This window comes from Phalacrocorax carbo, chromosome 4 (genome assembly GCF_963921805.1).
Source record: "Phalacrocorax carbo chromosome 4, bPhaCar2.1, whole genome shotgun sequence".
In the NCBI taxonomy this organism is placed as follows: domain Eukaryota; kingdom Metazoa; phylum Chordata; class Aves; order Suliformes; family Phalacrocoracidae; genus Phalacrocorax; species Phalacrocorax carbo.
In genome coordinates, this window is record NC_087516.1 from 26,418,227 (window position 1) to 26,436,341 (window position 18,115).

An 18,115-nucleotide genomic window follows, 5' to 3' on the forward strand; every position below is an offset into this window, starting at 1 on the left:
TTTCCAAGAGAGGGGGTATGTCTGGAAAGTCAGTGGCAAAGTGGGGTATATCTGTTTTGAATCCATGTTATGTGCCCTGCATGTCCGAAGTATACATGGCTAGAAAGTGTTTTCCAGATGTCTACCCTGCTCAGAGAAGATGTGTGACAACTGAAAGATGACTTTTAACTGATCAAGACTAATTTGGGGTCTTCAGCTGACTATTGGTTACTCAAACCAGTTAAAAGTATAATTCTTCTCAGTTTTGAAAACCTCTGATGAATTTTCTGTAGAGCAAATTAAAGGCAGGTGGCTGGGACCCATCTGCGTGGAGGGATGGGTTTCTCTGCTGGGGCTGTGCATGTGTGATGGGGCCTCGCTGGGCACAGCGGAAGGGCCTGCCAGTCACGCAGGAAAGATGCAGGAGGGTGAAGGGATGGGAGAGGGGTAAGTGAGTAAGGTTATGGTGAAGTATGCCAAATTCCAGATTTACAAGGTGCGGGAGGAAAACATACAAAGACTGAGGTGCTCTCAGTGGTTGGACTTGATCATCTTAGAGGTCTTTTCCAACCTCGATGATTCCATTATTCAGGTACTTCTGGTGCAATAGCATGTGGTTAGGAAATTACTCTCCTATACCTGCATTCCTTGTCTCCCTGCAGTGTTGTCCTAGGGGAGTTAAAGCCTTGAATGTCTGTAGCCTCTATGAAACCACCAATGAGAATGACTGAGAGTTGCAAGGAACACTTAGGAGATCTCAGACACTGGTGTGGAAATCTAGAAGGGTGCCACCAGACAAGGTGTTTAAATCTGGCTGCGAGTCCAGGCTTAGGTAAAATTATTCTCTCCAGGCATAAGGATCGATGGATTGGGGCATTCAAAATGGACAGGTGACTAAGAATTGGATACACGATTCAGTTTTAACAAAGTTGTACTAATTTAATAAATAAAGCCAACACCAAGCTTTTAATATTTTTTTTTTCTAATCTGAATGACAGTGGCTGTTTAGATTTACCTTAGAGCTGAAGTACTCAGATGAGCTATCAGCTCTTATTTGTTGTCAATAAAAGAACATGTACTGTCAGCGCTATTACGCTTCTAATGAATTTGGGGTTTATATCCTTTCATTTGTTACATTAGGCACTTTGCTTCCCAAATCAAATTACTAGTACAATCAATTAATTTGGTGTAGATTCCTGACTTTTAATACACTTGTACTAACACAAAAATGAGAAACAAATCCTGGAAGATTATTCTGTTGCTGAAGAATGAATGTATCAAAAACCTATATGAGCTGTATTCAATTTAAATATAAAAAGAGAAGGTAAGTTAGTAAAAACGATGCAAGAAGTAAATTTGAAGTGACCTTTGCTGAGGATTTTTTTTTTATGACCCAAGCATAAAGCTAGAAAGATGTTGGGCAGACTTCTCTTTGGGCAGAATTGAAGTATTATGGGTGTCATATTCTAGAAATTTCACTCAAGTATCTGAATTTCTTGGGTTTTAATGTTTATTTTCAAGTATTGTTTTCATGTTATTGAAAAGTGATATTTTACATATATCATTCACGTGACCTATAACATCATAACATTTTCTTGTAATCTTGTGGTTACAAGTTTTTCATGAAGTGACACTACCTAGAAATTTTTATACAACAGGTCATGAAGCAGGAACAGAGTGAAAAGGTAGAGGGCTACACTCCCACAACCTGTTTTAAGTCTAAATTAAGGACAAACACAACGCAGCGCCCCTAGTATGAACTTCTAGTAACTTTTGTTTTCCACTGAAGAATAAGATAAACTCTTGCATTCTAAGGCATATGTACACTGTCACTAACACATAGTCAGATGTGGTGGTTCAGAGATTTCACTTGAAAGTGCCAGGGAAAGTTTGCTCATTTAATTAAAATTTTATTTCATCTTGAGCAAGTTGTTTGTGAAGCCCTATACTGGAGTACTCTTGGTTGGGGACCAAGATCTCTCTGTCTTCTTGCAGACTTCAGGTAAATAGTGAAGTTAGCAATTACTGTGCAGTAATGTTCAAAGATTTTTAATTCTCAGGATTGCATATCTGTAATATAACATAGAAAAAGTCCTGAAATAGACTAGTAGAAAGCTGAGTAGGAGAGGTTCACACTAGACTTCTGCTTTCACAGGTAATGATTAGTCAACCATATGAAAATTTGGACCACCCCTCAGCATCAATGTTGTTGGGAGTCCGTAGCCATTAAATGCAGGTGCAGTTTCTACTGGTAGACTGTTGCACTGCTGGTATAATTTGCTGTCTGACCGTAGGTTGTGGTATCAACACAACCTTGCTGACATACCCTTGGTCCACAGCAGGAGTATTTTGCCAGCATACTAGTGTAAAACTGCCAGAGTGCTCTTGGGATAGCCATTAATTTAGATGTTAGTCAGATATTCGGTGTTTTGGATGAGTCTTAGAGAAATCATGATCAGCAAAGTGGCTGAGAGAGGAGTAGGTGCAATTCCATAATCATGGGATGATTAGGCAATGGTCCATCTTTTCACAGAAGAGAAACAGCAGATTAGTACTTCTGCACTATTTAAAATTCTAAAGGGCTAAAACAAAGCGTGTCGTTCTGATATCACACCCAATTAGGGGAGGTATGAATGAACACTTAACTGCCAATTAGCTTGAATATATCCATGGCATTTTCAGAATGTGCAAACATAAAAACTTCAGATAATCTGACTTGTGGTACTCTTAATCTGAATAGTCCTGAAATCTGCTCGCAGATATGATTACTGCTAGTGTCTGGTTTGTTGCCTTTGCTTGTTTGACCTTCACCCTTCTAATTTCAGCAAGCAGCTGAGATCTGACTTGGACTCTGCTTCTTGTACAGCTGTAGCCAGGTTCACATGATCCCTTGGGTTTTAATGGATGGATCTGTCTGATAATAAGACCCAGTCCGTTAGTCTTTACCCAGATTTTATTGAGTCCCTACCTGGACAAATTTATGTTGGAATTAATTTACGTTTGCTCCCGTTATTTTTATTGGAATGTATTTACTCCAATCTGTTTGTTGTTCATTTGTTTATTAATATATTTTAGACAGCAGGAGAGGTTAGAGGAAAGTACCAAGAAAATAAGAATGTGGTGTTTTTACTGGAAGGGGAAATCATGCAGCACAAGGTTTTCAAAACAAAACAGCTTTCAGGTGAAACAGAAGAGAGTATGGAGTGATTACTTTAAGCACAGAAAATCCCTTAATTTATGTTGATTAAATTAAGCTATGTGCACATCTTTCCAGGAACAGCTTAACCGTTATCCTTGGGTGTTTGTTAGTACAGTAAGCATGGATAGTAATAATGATCAAGAACTAAACAGTCATATCAAGACACACCAGTGTGTCAGGAACTGCTGAATAAGTCGTATCTGTCAGTCAGCTGGGCAGACAAGTAAGAAACCCTATCTGGTGGGTTAGGAAAACACTTGTCTTCCTAATAATAGCTGTGCTCTTCAAAGCCCCTGCTTTGCAGAACCAGGTGGTGGAGTGTGGTTCTTCACTATTAAATCTTTTAAGTCACAGTCAAATAGGGCAGGGGGCGGGGGAAGCTTTTTTTACTTGTTTTCAACTCTAGCATTTAGCCAGTTTTTGATACCTAGCAGGTTGCTTTCTGGGAGGCTGCTTTCCAATCATGAACACTTCCCCCTCCCCCCCCACTTTATTTTTTTCAGTGTTACACTTTTTTCTGCAATGCATCAGTTCCTCTGAACTCAGTAAAAATCAAACCCTGGAAAATATTTTTTTTGTCCTCAATTTTGCACAGAAGCTTTCTCTCTTAGCTTTTTGACTTTGGTATTAGTTCTTGTTTCTGGTCATCTTTCCTATTTGTCCGTCTGTTGATTCTCTCAGACATGTAGTTGCACATTGCACACAGGTCCTCCTGTTAAAAATTATAGACTCCAAGTTTGCTGCGCTGGATCTTCAGAGATATCCCTGAGGTTTCTAATTAAACTTCACAGTGTAATATATCTTTGATAACAGCACCTAATTGTTTACCTATTTTTATAAAAGAACTTGTTTACATCTGCTGTAAATTGAGAACAGTGGTTACACTCGCCTGAGTCAAAGGTGGGTTTCTTCACAGTGTGGGTTGCCATAACGAAAGACCTCCAAAAAGTAACTCATTCCTGGGGGTATTTGCAGTGGAATTACTCTCATCTAAGAATAGACCAAGAAGTGTGTTTTATCCTGAAAACAGGGACTTACATGTGTCTCCTATGATCTACATTGACAAAGCAAATCCCTAGAAGATTGGAGGTGGACTTGTGTGTGTTATCTCTTAAAGATAATCAGGTGGAGACACAAAGGGCTTCTTTAGAGAAGAGAGAGTCCCACAACTTGCTGCCTTTTCATGGAGTACTACCAGCTCTGAATAAAGGGAGGGACCAAATGCTGTATGGATGGTACACTCATTTGAAACTGATCCCTAGCCATGATCTGCCGAAATGTTACCTTGCTCTGGTTTTGGTAAAGAGGGCTTTCTCCTCTGCTGTCTGAAAATGTCCTTATTCTGAGTCATACTTGGAGGTAGGGCAAGTTATACTTGCCACCTGACTTTTGTGGTACCACAGCACGTCCAGAAATGACCAGAATTGTCATTGTCAATATATTTAAGCCATTGTGAAGAAGTGTATACTTGCGAATACGGTTGTAATTTACAAAATACTGTATTGACAGAACAATTGCACTTGTTTCCTTTGCTTGCAAGTGAAGTAAAATCAATTTATTGGCACCTGTGTGTTGGTGATTTCATAGGAGAATTTTTAGAGGCCCCCTTGATCCATTGTTAGTTTTGAGCACTCAGAAACTGAAGTCCCAGCAGCCTACTGCGTGCCATCTATCCACCTCCCTTCTAGCTGCTCTCTATTATGATGACTTGTCACCATTCACTCCATAATTACATTTTCAAGGTTATTTCCATCTTGACTCCTGATGTGTCCAGAGCATATACATTTAAACCTATTAATTTCTGACAACCAAGTCTACTTTTCTCCAATAATATATTTGATATGAGCATTTATCATCTGTGCTGCCCAGGAGATATGCAAGGGTCTTCGCTTCCACCATGTCTCAAAAGCATCAGTTTTCTTCCTGTCACTATCAATAATTTCTCAGAATTCACATTCATAAGTTGCTACAGCAAAAAAAAATTAAGCATTTCACCAGTCAAATCTTTCTACTTTTTGAGGTGGAGTGGTTTTTGGAGGCTTTTATAAGGGAAACCATGGATGGATCAAGTATTCTTCAAGTTTTTCTAGTTTCTGTTGGACAGGTTCTGGCTGGATAAATTTGATCCCAGGTAACTGAACTTATGAACAGTCTTTGCAGCTAGACCATTAAGCATGAAGTTAGCTTATATTCTACTTTTATTAATTAAGTAAAGTTATTTTATGGCACATTCAAGAATAGCCTGTATTTTTCATTAGCCTTTTATTGGCTCTTTAATACTTGCTGCACAGCAGAAGTGGTTGTGACAAAAAGCGTTACGTCATCAGTCAAAGGTCACTCGAAAGGAGCCTGTTTCAAATTCAACTTTTCCATTCTGTAAAGTCCTTCCCAGATTTCCCTTCCCCCCCAGCCAAGCTGCAAGGAAATCTGCAGTTACCTGCAGCTGTAATAGTAGCATATGGCTCTTTATGTTTGCTTGATATTTTTTCAAATAATAAGGTAGATTTGGGGAATTTCTGGGTGCATGGGAATGCTTAGAGGAAATACCACCGAGGAAACTGGGAAAGTTTGGTAACGTATTTAGCCCATGGTGGCTGCCTACTGGGGGGAAGGCAGTATGAGCAGTCTTTCCCTCTGCCCTGTTAGATGAGAATTGTCCTATGTTCTGTTAAAAAATGATGTGTGGTACTAGCAAATTCTGATTAAGAGCCTCCTTTGTGAAAACTATCGATGGCATTTGTGATGCTGCTGTTCCTAAATCTTTCACAGCTATAATGTCTACTGCTCGCAGTAAAGAAATGTATGATACAAAACTTTACAAATTAATATGAACTTGGAATTTACCATTATGGTTAAAGAAAGATGTTTGATGAATGGATGTGCAGTCTCAGAGCTCTACAGTAAATGATGGGGTCATTTCATGATGATGGATAGGTATGTGGTGTACTGTTCAGAGGCTGCAAAAGGGGTTGCATTTATCAAACTCAGGGAAGCACCAAAGTGTTTGGGCATGACTCTGTGAGCAATAGAATCATTACCATTTGCCTTTGAACAAAGTCAGGAAATGTATTGATCATATGGGTTTATGCTGCTATGAAAGCAACTAATGATGATACAATCAATGTGTTTTGTGAATGACTTGGGGGGATAATCATTAAAATGTTACACCACCGTACCATTTTGGAACTTGAATATGAAAATTGGAATTTGAAACTCTTGTAAAGCACCATTTGCATTTGAATTTACAAAATAAAATTACTTCTTTGGATTGTGCAGCTCTAGTCCCTTCATCCTTACAAGTCTACTTCAGTAAACGCACTGGATGTTTGCATCCACGCAGGTCATGACAGAAGAGCACACTGACAATGTAGTGATCCAGCAGCAGGGAGTACTGAGTATCAGTTGAAGAAGATTTTCCTAAATTCAAGATATTTGGCAGCAGAGGTTTTTTGAGCCTGTGCTTGTATGGGTATTTAACAAAGTGGACAATGCATTGGTATCTAAAGAGGGGACTGAATATCAGGTATTGAGTAGGCAAAGACAGAAGTAGGCAAGACAAGGCAAGAGCAAATATAGAAATGAGAAAAGTGCTTTCTTGACAAACATGAATGCTTAGTAATACAAAAGCTGTGTTCAGAATAGTCAGATTTCTAACCAGAAATTCTCCATGATGGAATACAGAAAAGTCCATGATGGTGGAGTGATGGCCAGAGGTGATGATATTAAATGCCAGCAGAGGAATTACTGCTTGTAAAGTAGGCTGATATGTATCCACTTACAATTTCACCAACATCTAATACCACTATTTATATCCTGTCTGAATTTGGCAAGGCAGCTCATGTGTACTCTGTGTCATATACTATAACTACACTGTATCAGGCACATAAACACTTGCTTTCCTAAGTATATCTATGTACTGTTCTTTTTATCTTCCAGACACTGCATACTTATGCCTAATCATTTATATCTTCAGGGAAGCGTATGCTAAAATTGTAAACTTCCTTTATCTGAGACCATTAAAAAGGCAGACACTTTTACCCAGCATGTGAACGTTTAAGTCACTACTTTAGATGAACTCAGTTTTTGCTTATGGAATGCCATTGGTCTATATTTAATATTTTTTAAACTTCCTTCAAGATCTGCTCAGCAGCCACCTCTAATCCAGCACATGGAGAAGAAAACTTGAGTGAACCATTTTTTCCATCCATTTTCAGTATCGCTTAGCTTGACACTGCCTGGATGCACTCTTAGGCTTGTATCCTTGCTTCAGAAACTGGAACAATACGTTCTTTCACACAGCTTCACAGAAAAAAGATGTACATGAAAAAATATGTTGACAAGTCTATCAGATTCTGAATATAGTAAGAGAGAACAGAACAACATTACTTCTAGGGGAGAAAAACTTTATCTAGCAATAGGTCTTTCCCTTAAGGAAGCAGCTTCATATAGCACGTATGAAATAACACTAAAGGAAGTACACAAATGCTGACATAATCTATGAATAAAAAAACCCAAGGGCTTTACAGTTTCCTGAATTCAAGCAAATTTGCAGTAATATTTAGTCTGTCTTACCAAACCCTTATTTTGGTGTTTGTCTCTGTGTTCCTTTCTAAAAGGTTAGTCCCTTGGCCCATTGCTGGATACAAGAAATGGGAACACATGAAAAGGTATCAATGAACAGGAGAAATGGGAAGGAGCAAAGATGAACACGTGGTAGACAATCTGCAACTGGCTGAGGATTAGGGAGTTCCACGTGAACAAACAAAAAATGCAGAGATGGAAGGTGAAAAAAATAGCCCTGAGTGAATTGCAAGTATATTTTAAATATAATTATTTGTGATCAGTAAGTACGATTTTGCCAAATTCAAGCTGAATTGGAGAAGCCAAATTCTGAGAACAATAAGATTAAATGTTCTATTATATATCTTAAAACTAGTTAAACCTAAGTTTATATTTACTTAATATAAAGGTTCCTTTAGAATTCTATTTTGGCTTTGCATATCTGGAAGCTACAAAAGTAATATTTTCCGAAACTAGCAGAACAAACTTGGATGAAGATTTTTAAAAATCAGAGCATACTATTAACATTCAAAGTTAAAAAGGAGATTGTGTTTGATTTCTTTTGCCCCCAGAGTTCCGGGTCAGCTGGAGACCTACACCAAAATATATTGGGAGCTTTTCTTTCTGTGTGCGTGTGTCCTGCGTGGTGTTTTGATGCTGCTGTGGTTAGTAGATGTCATCTTGCTGAGGCCAGGGAAGAACATATACATGACAGTGGCAGCAGTCGCACTTGGGAGTGATACAACCTGCCATTCGCAAAGGGGTGAACCTCACAGTGTGGAGTATTCCCAGGTGAATGAAACAAGCATAAATTATGGAAGTGTTGTTTGTTTTCTATTTCAATCCTAATAATAGGTTTAAACGTAATCCAGATAGGGATTTACTTGTATGTGCCTTTGATCACTGATGAATTTGAAGAGTAGATGTATAACCAGCAACAATTAGGAGAGCCCCAAAACGTTTGCCTTTAAGAGTCATCAGAGCCACAAACTGCATAATGCTGCTGAGAAAAATAATTACCAATGTGTACGGATGACAGGAAAATTGGCGATTTGTTCTTCTGCTGCATATTTAACCTTTTCGCTTTGTACTCTTCAGTACTGTGTAGTGTGTATATATAGGGGTTTTTTTGTGTGTGCAAAATAGGCAAGTTCATAACAAACACTGATGTAAAGATAAAATTCTTACTTGGTTTTGAGGTACATATTTTTATCTCCTGTCACCTCTGTACAGAAGAAGAAATCATAGTTCAGAAGTTGAAGAACTACATAGAAAATATGAACTACTCATGTTTCAATGCTGTTTTAAGTTAGTGTGTTATTTCGTCCAGATTCTGAGGAATGTAAACAGAGGAATAAAGTAACTGAAAGAGTTCGGTGTTTGATCATCTATTTGAAGAAAGCTTAAACATGTTTTCATGCTGGTTGTATCAACTGTTTTGTTTTGTTTTAATAAGTTGTCTATTACAGATGGGCCCAGATCCAAATTATACCACCTCTCCTCCATCCTGAATTGTGTGTGTGAGCTAAATCTGGTTATAGATACCAATCTGAATATCACGAGCTAGGGCAAGGTGGAGTGGAGCTTGTCTTAAGATCCGACTTCCTCATTTGCTGGACATGGAATTGGCATGAATTTGTCGGGTCGGAGCTAATTTTTACCTAGTCCTCAAATCATGAACTGCAGACTGCCCTGTTACAAGGAGCCACTGTCCTTTTATGTGTCTGAAACCCTAAGGTGGACCTTAGCTGCCTGCAGCTTTCTAAATTTTAGTTTCTTTTGTTGCTGGTGTTACTCACTGGGAAAGAATGTGGCCCCTTTTCCAGTGACAGAGGGTGTGAAATGTTAAAAAGTCGAAGTGATAGGTGGATTTTAAAGGAACCAGAAAAAAAAGAGTCAGAATTTATAGGAAAGCAAAAGAAGGCCCTGTTCCCCATTCAGCAGGGACCAAATAGCCATGCAGTCAATTTCCTATCTAAATAATTAGGTTTTATCATGTGACATACAGAGTCACATACTGAACAAAGGGTTTCCGTAAAAAAAGTATTCTATACAGCTGTTTTTAAATGCACATCACTCCCTGCTCCATTACCCCATCTTGGCTTCTTGTTTCAGCATAAGACACACAGCATACAAGTTATTCAAGTTTAGAAACTAGTTAGTGAAATTTAATTCATAAATTAGTGCTAGTGGGTTTAGACCATAACAAGTTCCCTAATTTATTTTTATAAGCAGTTGGAGAAATTTGCAGATGTTCGTGATAGAGGTCAAGCGGAAGGGTTGCTGTAGCTAGCCACTTTTTGTGTAACAAATGGTGAGTGAGGAATACTGACGCCAAGCAGGATACCTGCAAGACACTTATATATCATAGAATTTTGAAGCCATCAAGTTGTGGTATCAGAAAATTTTGTAAAATATGCAGGTCTGGATAGGATCTGTACTTGAAAATAAGGCCTCTATGAAACTCTTTGGGAAAAGAAATAAAATAGATTTTTAATATTTTTTTAATCTTCTGTTAATTGAAGGTCAGTCACTGTGAGGTAAACTGGTTCATAAATCACTTATGATTGGCAAGCAATTAACTTCTGGTAAATGAATTGTACAGACATGGAATAGAGTCTTGACAGGTAAAAGCATTTGTCCATTCAAGGGACAATAATAGATGATTAAGACTTGCCTAAAATTCAGGCTTGTACTTAACATTAGATCTACTTAGAAATTTCATTCTGCAGCAGGATCCAATGTTTTTACATTTAAAAATTTCTGAATTGGAGCAAACAATAGACATCCCAAAACCTCCAGTAGAATGAAAATACTGGGTTTTATTTAGAATCACTGAAAAGTTTTAATGATTTTTTTCCCCAGTATTTTAGTAAATGGACTGATAACATTTAACATCACAAAACCCATAAAATATGAAAATATATAGATTGAAAGAAGCCAAAATGTTAGCTGAAATAATATTACATAGTCAAATGAAAACAATATCTGGTGGCTTTTTTTTCTGTTTTTTATAATGTCCAATTGACTTTTTCAATAAATGGTTTGTTTTCAAGTGTTTAATTCTGCATCTCATTATGACCTCGTCACATCAAGTAAACTTGGGCATTAATACATTTGAGGAAATGCATCTGTTTTGCCCTAAGGAAAACAGTTACTTTAGCTGATACAGAATACCTTAATGTGATAAAATCCTAATACGAGCAAGGTAGTTTGTAGCTTTTATATGTGTGGTGAAAGTAAACAGGTAGGAACAGTGGATTATTTTAACTCTCTAACACATAGAATATGACATTCTTCCAACTAAAAGAAACAAACTTCTTTCCCTTTCTGCCTCTGCCCCATTTTTTCCTGAGTGAAGATAAAGTCCAACATAAGATGATTTGGATTCAGTAGCTATCACTTACATTAGGGACTTGACTCTGGATAAGATATCCCAGTGAGAAGCTCATCTGCCCAGGAAAATAAAATGCTGAAGTCTCACTGCAGGTTCTTGAGTTATGTTAGTTCTGTCTTAACCTAGAAAATGTTAGCCCAGTTCAAAATAAGTGCAATTTCTTCTGCAGGTGTGGCTGTGCTCTTAACAACCGCCTGAAGGCTGTTACCTTGCAGATTGGAAACCTGGAGTTTTTTTGTCCTGGGGCAGCTTTGTTTTAACAGCTCTGGCTTTACCAGTGAATGGAGGCCATTAATGATACTGTTCCTTGGAAACGTCCTCTTTCTTGATACAGAGCATGTGCGTGTCATATGAGATGGCATACAACATTTGTTTTGTGAAAAACAGTAAGTAAACTTTCATGTCCAGGTCAAATATCCCTGCTTACAAAGTTCCTACAATTTCAACTGGACCGTGTATCAATGTCTGTTAAGCTACTCTGGGGTATTGCATGTTGTAGTTAAACAGCTGTTGCATTTTGTTTGCGAGGTGGTCTCAGCTAACTGATGTATAAAGTGGATCCCCATGGTTGGTTTTTTTTTTTTTACAAGACATTTTGGGGATGGTAAAAGTTATAGAAGTGTCAAACGTTATTGTTTTTTTTTTTCTGTTAAGCTTGGCCTAATTACTGCAGTGATATAAATATTTTTTTTAAAATAATACAGATATACAGTTTTACTGCTAGCATCGTTCTTAGACCATGTCTTAAAGACACTGATCTCTAAGATCTCTGATATTAAATTTGCTATGGGGTAAGATCAATGTAGTTTTTAAAAATAAAGGCAGTGATATTTAACAGTTAAGAACACGACAGTTACAATGAAAGTCAGCTTATTACTTTTTGTCACGTGCCAAGGAGACATATTAAGCATCCTTTGTTTTTTCTTTCTGCAGTTTAAACAGATTAGGATGGGTTTTTTATATCAATGAAATTTGACATATCAGATTGATAAAACCAGCATAGCAGAGAACATCCAATACAGGAATCAGATTCGCCACAAATCAAAACTGAAGCGCGAGCTTATTCCAAATGCAGAAGGTCCTTGTAGCAGTGAGGCTTCTGTCAGCTCTATAAACATGACCTCATTCTTTGCCTGTAGAGAAGATACAATTAAGTATAATTCTTTACTTCTTGGATTTTAGCATTTGTTGTCATAATGTCTCTGCATCTCCTTTCCAAAAACCCAAGCATCTTGGTAGTTTGTATATTCTGGTGATATTTAGTTTAGCAGATATAATAAGCAGATTTTATTTCTGTTCCGCAATATATCTGGAGTATATCATTAAAGTACAAGTAGTTTAAAAGGAGACTAGTAATGCACTGCTTTAGAATGCCTTTAAACAAGAATTTGAAAATTTACAACTATACGCTTTCAGCAGTAACCTTATAAACTCCTTTGATAGTTTACTGATGGCTACGTGAATCAAAGTACAGATTTGTTAGGTAACTTGTGAATTCATTAGTGGTAATACTGGAACCAGTGGGACCTGCTCACCTAAAATCGTGATCCTGTTGAAAACAGCAGAATTTTTGCTGTTGTCTTCAGTGGAGCAAAAATCACCCCATGATCTAGATTTTTGCTGCTTCTAAATACTAATTTTTCCCCATTTAAAATAGTGCTGAAATAGAACCATGTAGAAAGGGAATTAAGGCATTACTTCAATATAGGTATAGTAAAAATGTACTATCTGGAATAAAAAAAATGTATACGTGAATTAACTGCAATTACTGCAGTGACACCAACGTGACAGTCTCTACAGTTAACTATGGAATTGATAGCTACATGGAACACAAGATCATTAGTTATACTTCAAGTACAGAAGCCAGATGTGGAGTTCCTTTATGGAGATAAAACACCACAACTCGCTATACATTTGACTTAAATTGGGAGAGGGGTGGAGGAGAAGAGACAGTTATGTGACTTTTTGCTGCAAGCATTTATTTTTATAAAGCTTCTATCCTCCACCCCCCCCCCTTTTTTTTTTTTTTTTTTACTTAGGAATTAAATTTCTACTTCAGAAATCAAATTCTGGCTGAGGGAAGAGTTATCTTTTGTAGGAACACAAGCTCCAAGATCATGGACAAAGTAATATTAACTGGAGACAGACATTCCAAGAAGCCAAGTTAAACATCTTAAATCAGCATTAAGGTAAATCCATTGGGGGGGGGGGAGGGAAAAAAAAAAGCAGCTAACACTTTTTATTTCCCCCAGTGGTAAATGAAACCTAAAGCTGGCAATAGAATGTGGAAGGCTCCTTAGGAAGAGGAAAGGTTATAGCATGGAGGGACTGAATCAACTTTTATGAAAATGTTTTCTGCAGGAACTAGATGAGGGCTCTTTTCATCTCTCCTTTCTGAAGGATGGAAAAACCCACAATGATTTGGGGCTTTGGTTGTATGTAATGTAATGGTCCAAAGTAAAATTCTGAATAATGATAAAAATTGTACCTTAAGATCCTGGAAAGATAACTTATTTGAGATTTATTGCAGGCAGGCATGAATTTTTAATGCACCCTAATTTCTCAGGCATTTTCTTACAGTATTTATGACTGTATATTCAACATGTTACAGTAACGTGTTGAAGTAAAATATAGCCAAGTAAAAATAAGTCTTTAAAACTGACAAAGTTAAACACGTCTTTCTTGCCACACCAGAATGTTCTTCAGACCAAAAGTTTAGCTGCAAATTGTTCTTGCAAATCAAAATCTAATCTTTTTTAACTATAGACCTTCAAAGACAATTTGAGCATAAAAGAAAGGAAATTTCAATTTGCTGAGTAGACTTAGGCTGTACATAAGCAGAAACATTGAAAGGGACTGACATTTCCTTGTGTTTATGCCCCAGCTCAGCTAATAATACTGTTTTAATGTGAGTTATAACATAAGCAAGAACATAGTGAAGTATTTTTACTCTCAGAAGGCAGCACTGTAAAAACTGAAATGGAAAAATCTGTTGTTAAAGCGTTCCGTGAAGACCAGACTAAATGCTTGAGCCAAACAGCACAGATTACATGCTGTATGTTCAAGCCACTCCAAGTAAAAACAAGCCAGCTGTAGACAAGGAGACACAAAGGAATGAAAAAAAAAACCAAACCGAAACAATAGCAGATAATAGGTGATTATTATGTTTGAAAAAGTTGGGCGAAAACTCAAAAAAAGAGGACACACTTAAAAGAACCTAGATTACAGTGATTATAATTATCTAGATACCAAAATCCCTCCTATTTAAAGTGTTAACTGTTGTAGTGAGAAATCTGCCAGTACCCAAATTAGTCTGGCATTTTCATGGTGTCAAATACTCTAATATGTACAACTGGCAAAGAACAACATAGTTTCATGCATCAAATGCCAGCAGCAACACCCCACTAGCAATGCAGTTGAATGGAGGCTATCAGACTCCAGCCTACTGAAATCCTCTCTCTTCCTCTTTCTTGGCAACCTTAAAAATACAAAGACACAGTCATTAGACTGGAATTTACGTGACCTATTTTTCCAAATGTATGATTAACACATTACCAGCATGACACCCTTAAAGAAAAATTATTTTGTTTCTGATAATTGTCTGGACACTGAACACAAGTAAAGAAACAGTTCCTGGTACATGCATGAAACCATCACTTGACGCCACACGCACACGCAAATTCTGATCAAGGCTTCTCTTCCCGATTTTGGAACATGTACAGTATCAATGTATTGAATAATTATTTATTTTCTTTTTTTGAGTCATGACAAGAGACAGCTCTCTGAAACTTAACACCACATCTCGTGAATAAGTATGTATATGCTTTACGTATTGTATTAGAAATGTAAACGCTTGTCCGTATTTAAATATTGCACACAGTATAACTACAAGATAAGCGCTGAAATAGCAGAGACAAATTAGCAATGCCTAAATCAATTTAATTCCTAAATCATTAAATGCTTTGAATACTGATTTTAGAATTTCTGACATTACTTTTATTGTGAAATATGTACAATCCTACATATAAAAACTATTTGCTTTTCAGTTGTGGTGCTACCAAATAGGCAGCACTTTGGGACTGTGATCTTCATAAGCTCTAGAGAAATTACTCTAAGCACCCTTCTGCAGTTTTCACAAGGCAACTACAGTGAGCTACCCGCGCATAATTAGTTCACCTTAAAAATAGCTATTATTTTTACACTTGCTTATTCTTTATTGGCATTAAAACTAAAGTTACGTCTCTAATGTGAACAAGTGGGTCCTGGTGGCAGCACAAAAAGACTCCAGGCCCCAGAAGGAAGCAGCAGTGGGAGTACCAGTGACTAAGACACAAAGCTGGCTGTGACTTCTTGGTCTTTCTTGCAAAGCATGTAAGATTAGGTGCTAAATAAGCAGCTTTGGTAGACTGCTAAAGGCCGCTTCTCAGTTTCCCTCTTTGAAGGAAAACGAAGGACAGACGACACTGGGGGTGCCACCTCATCCTTAGATGGGATGAATCACAAATGTGAGGGACCTTCAGGCAGGGAGACAACCTTACTCCCCTCGGGGGGGAAACGCTTCTCCCCTTTCACAGGCGTTTCATTGCCTTGCTTCTGTTCCTAGGAAGATCGCAGCGGGACACCTGCAGCCACGGTCCTCCTGAGGCATTGTGCCTTGATGGGAGGTGGTTGAATAGAGATGGCGGGGAGGTATCGCAAGACAATGGAGGGTGGGAAGGCACCCATCTCCTTCTGGGAATCAGATGAAAAAGCAGGAAGAAGTGGAGACCCTGCCTATGACTATGTAATTAAGTCCTATTCTTAGAAATCAGTAATGGGTAAACTTAATCAGTAGTTTTCCAATTACATTTTAATGCCTGTTTGTTGACCGTGAAATTTCTCAGATTAACAAACTTCTGCAAAATTACAGAAAAAGTTTCCCAGTAGAACTTCCTCATCTTGAGTGTTGGGGTTTGGTGGTTGTTGGGTTGGGTATGGTTTGGTTTTTTAAAATATTTTCAGAGCTTTCCCCCTCGCGTTGATACATTCCAAACTCTTGTTCAGTGTCTAGTTCCCTTTGCGGTGGCTTCACAGCAGTTCTAATTTAAGAACTGCTTATCATCATCTCAGTCTGTCAGAATCATGTCTCTTCCCTTTCATCTTCCCATGACCTTCCATTGTCTATCTCCATCAAATGTCCATTGCTTTTTACGGATAACGAAGATCTCTCCTAATTAGTTGCTCCTCTATTCTATTGCATCTCGTAACCTCCACTGCAATCACTGATGCCAGATCCCACCAGACTCTCCTGAGCTTCTTTGAAAACTCTTGGATCTCTTGTCCGCCGCTTCCGTACCCTTTCTCCTCCAGCATCAGCCCGCAGGTCCACCGCATCATTCTGGGCTGCAAGGAGCCTTCTTTTCTGCTGCGACGTTAGAAAATCATTAGTAAAAGGAGGCAGCGGCGCCAGAAATTAAACATTCGTCGTCTTTGTCACAAGTTTGCGACCTGTCACTCCGTGGCGCCGGGATGCCGCCGCGCTCCTCCCGGCCGCTGTCACCTCCAGGCGTCGCGGAGCCCGCCCGCGGCCCGCAGCCCGCAGCATGCCCTCTGCAGGTAGGGTCTGGCTCCTCACGCTGGTTTTCCCCACCCCGGCTGAGCACACGGTTACCCTTTTCGAGGGTGAACACGTGAAGCCGTACGGCGGCCAAGTTTTATCGGTGAAAGGTGGCGAGGGCCGCCCCCGGGGAGGAGGGCTGCCCTCCGGGCCCACGGCCGCCAGAAGGCGGCAATTCCGCTCCCCCTCCCCGACTTTCTCTGCCTTCCCCTTCGGCAGTGACCCCTTGGTGTGAGGGGGGGGGGGGGGCAGCGCCGGGCAGCCCCCGGAGGGCGCCAGAGGCCAGGCACGGCCGCCAGCCTGCCCCGGGAACCCGGGAGCGGCCGCTGCCCCCGCCCAGCGCCGGGGCGGCCCCGCGGGATGCGGCTGGGCGAGGCAGGCCGGGGCCGGGGTTGGGCGAGGCAGGCCGGGGCCGGGGCTCGCCGGCGCGGCGCCTCCTCTAGGGCTGCTCTTCCCCGGCCGGACGGAGAGCGGCACTGTGTCCCCGCCGCCGCCCGCTCCGCCGGAGCCTCCCCCTCTCCCCGGCCGCCGCAGCTTCCACAGTCCCCGCGTCCGCCGCCGGCGGAAGCGACCGAACCCAGCGGTGGGAGGTAAACACCGGCGGGGTCTGGGGCGAAGCGGCCGGAGTGGGGAGGAGCCTCGCCCTCCCCCTGCTCCCCACAGGGCGCAGGCCCCGCGCTGCTCGCCTCGGCCTCCGCCGCCTCGGGGGCGGGGAGGCGGGCAGCTTCCCCCCCGCGTCGGGGCGGGCGTGTGGGGGCTCCCGGCCGCGACCCCAGTGGCGCCGAGGGGCCCGTCCCCCGGAGAGGAGCTGCCCGCGGGTGGGAGGAGAAGGGGCTGGGGCGCGGGGAGCGACGTCGCTAGGTGCGGTCGGTCGGGCTCCGCCGCCGCTCCGGCCTGCCCCTCCAGCGGCCTCCCGCTGGGCCTGGCGGCTGGGGCCGGCGCCTCCCGCCCCTGCGGGGAGCGCTGCGGGCAGTCCGAGGCGTGAGGTGCCGGCTGCCCGCCCGCCCCTGCACCACCGGTGGCTCTTCCTCGCCCCGTAAGCGGCTGCCGAGGGCCCAGCCTTCCTCTCAGAAACACCGACCGCTGCCCCGGGAGGGCCCGGACCCCTGCCCGGCCTGGCCTGCCGGCAGCGGCGGCCTGTGCAGCGGCACCGGCCGCGGGAGGAAGGGTCCGGGCCGACACGGTGCAAACGCTCGGCCCCTTCGTCCCGAGCGAATGGTGCGGCGTGTCCGCGAACTTTAAAAGCATCTTCCGAAGAGTAGAGCCCCTCGCGAGATAGAGCCACCCCCTGCAAAAGGAAGTCAAAGGATTTTTAGTACTTCAAGAGGTCGTTCGTTTTGAACCGTCGAGGACCGCTGAAACGTGTTTATCGTGTGGTTGGTTG

General features: G+C 41.0%; 1 long non-coding RNA gene across 1 annotated transcript; it reads left to right on the top strand.

Moving 5' to 3' along the window:
• The first annotated feature begins 405 nt into the window (after nucleotides 1-405).
• Nucleotides 406-16,040, top strand: LOC135313046 (uncharacterized). Its single transcript, XR_010372613.1, has 4 exons — nucleotides 406-7,845; nucleotides 9,069-11,521; nucleotides 13,175-13,324; nucleotides 15,739-16,040. It is a non-coding gene; the product is annotated as an uncharacterized LOC135313046 (long non-coding RNA).
• Nucleotides 16,041-18,115: the final 2,075 nt, after the last annotated feature.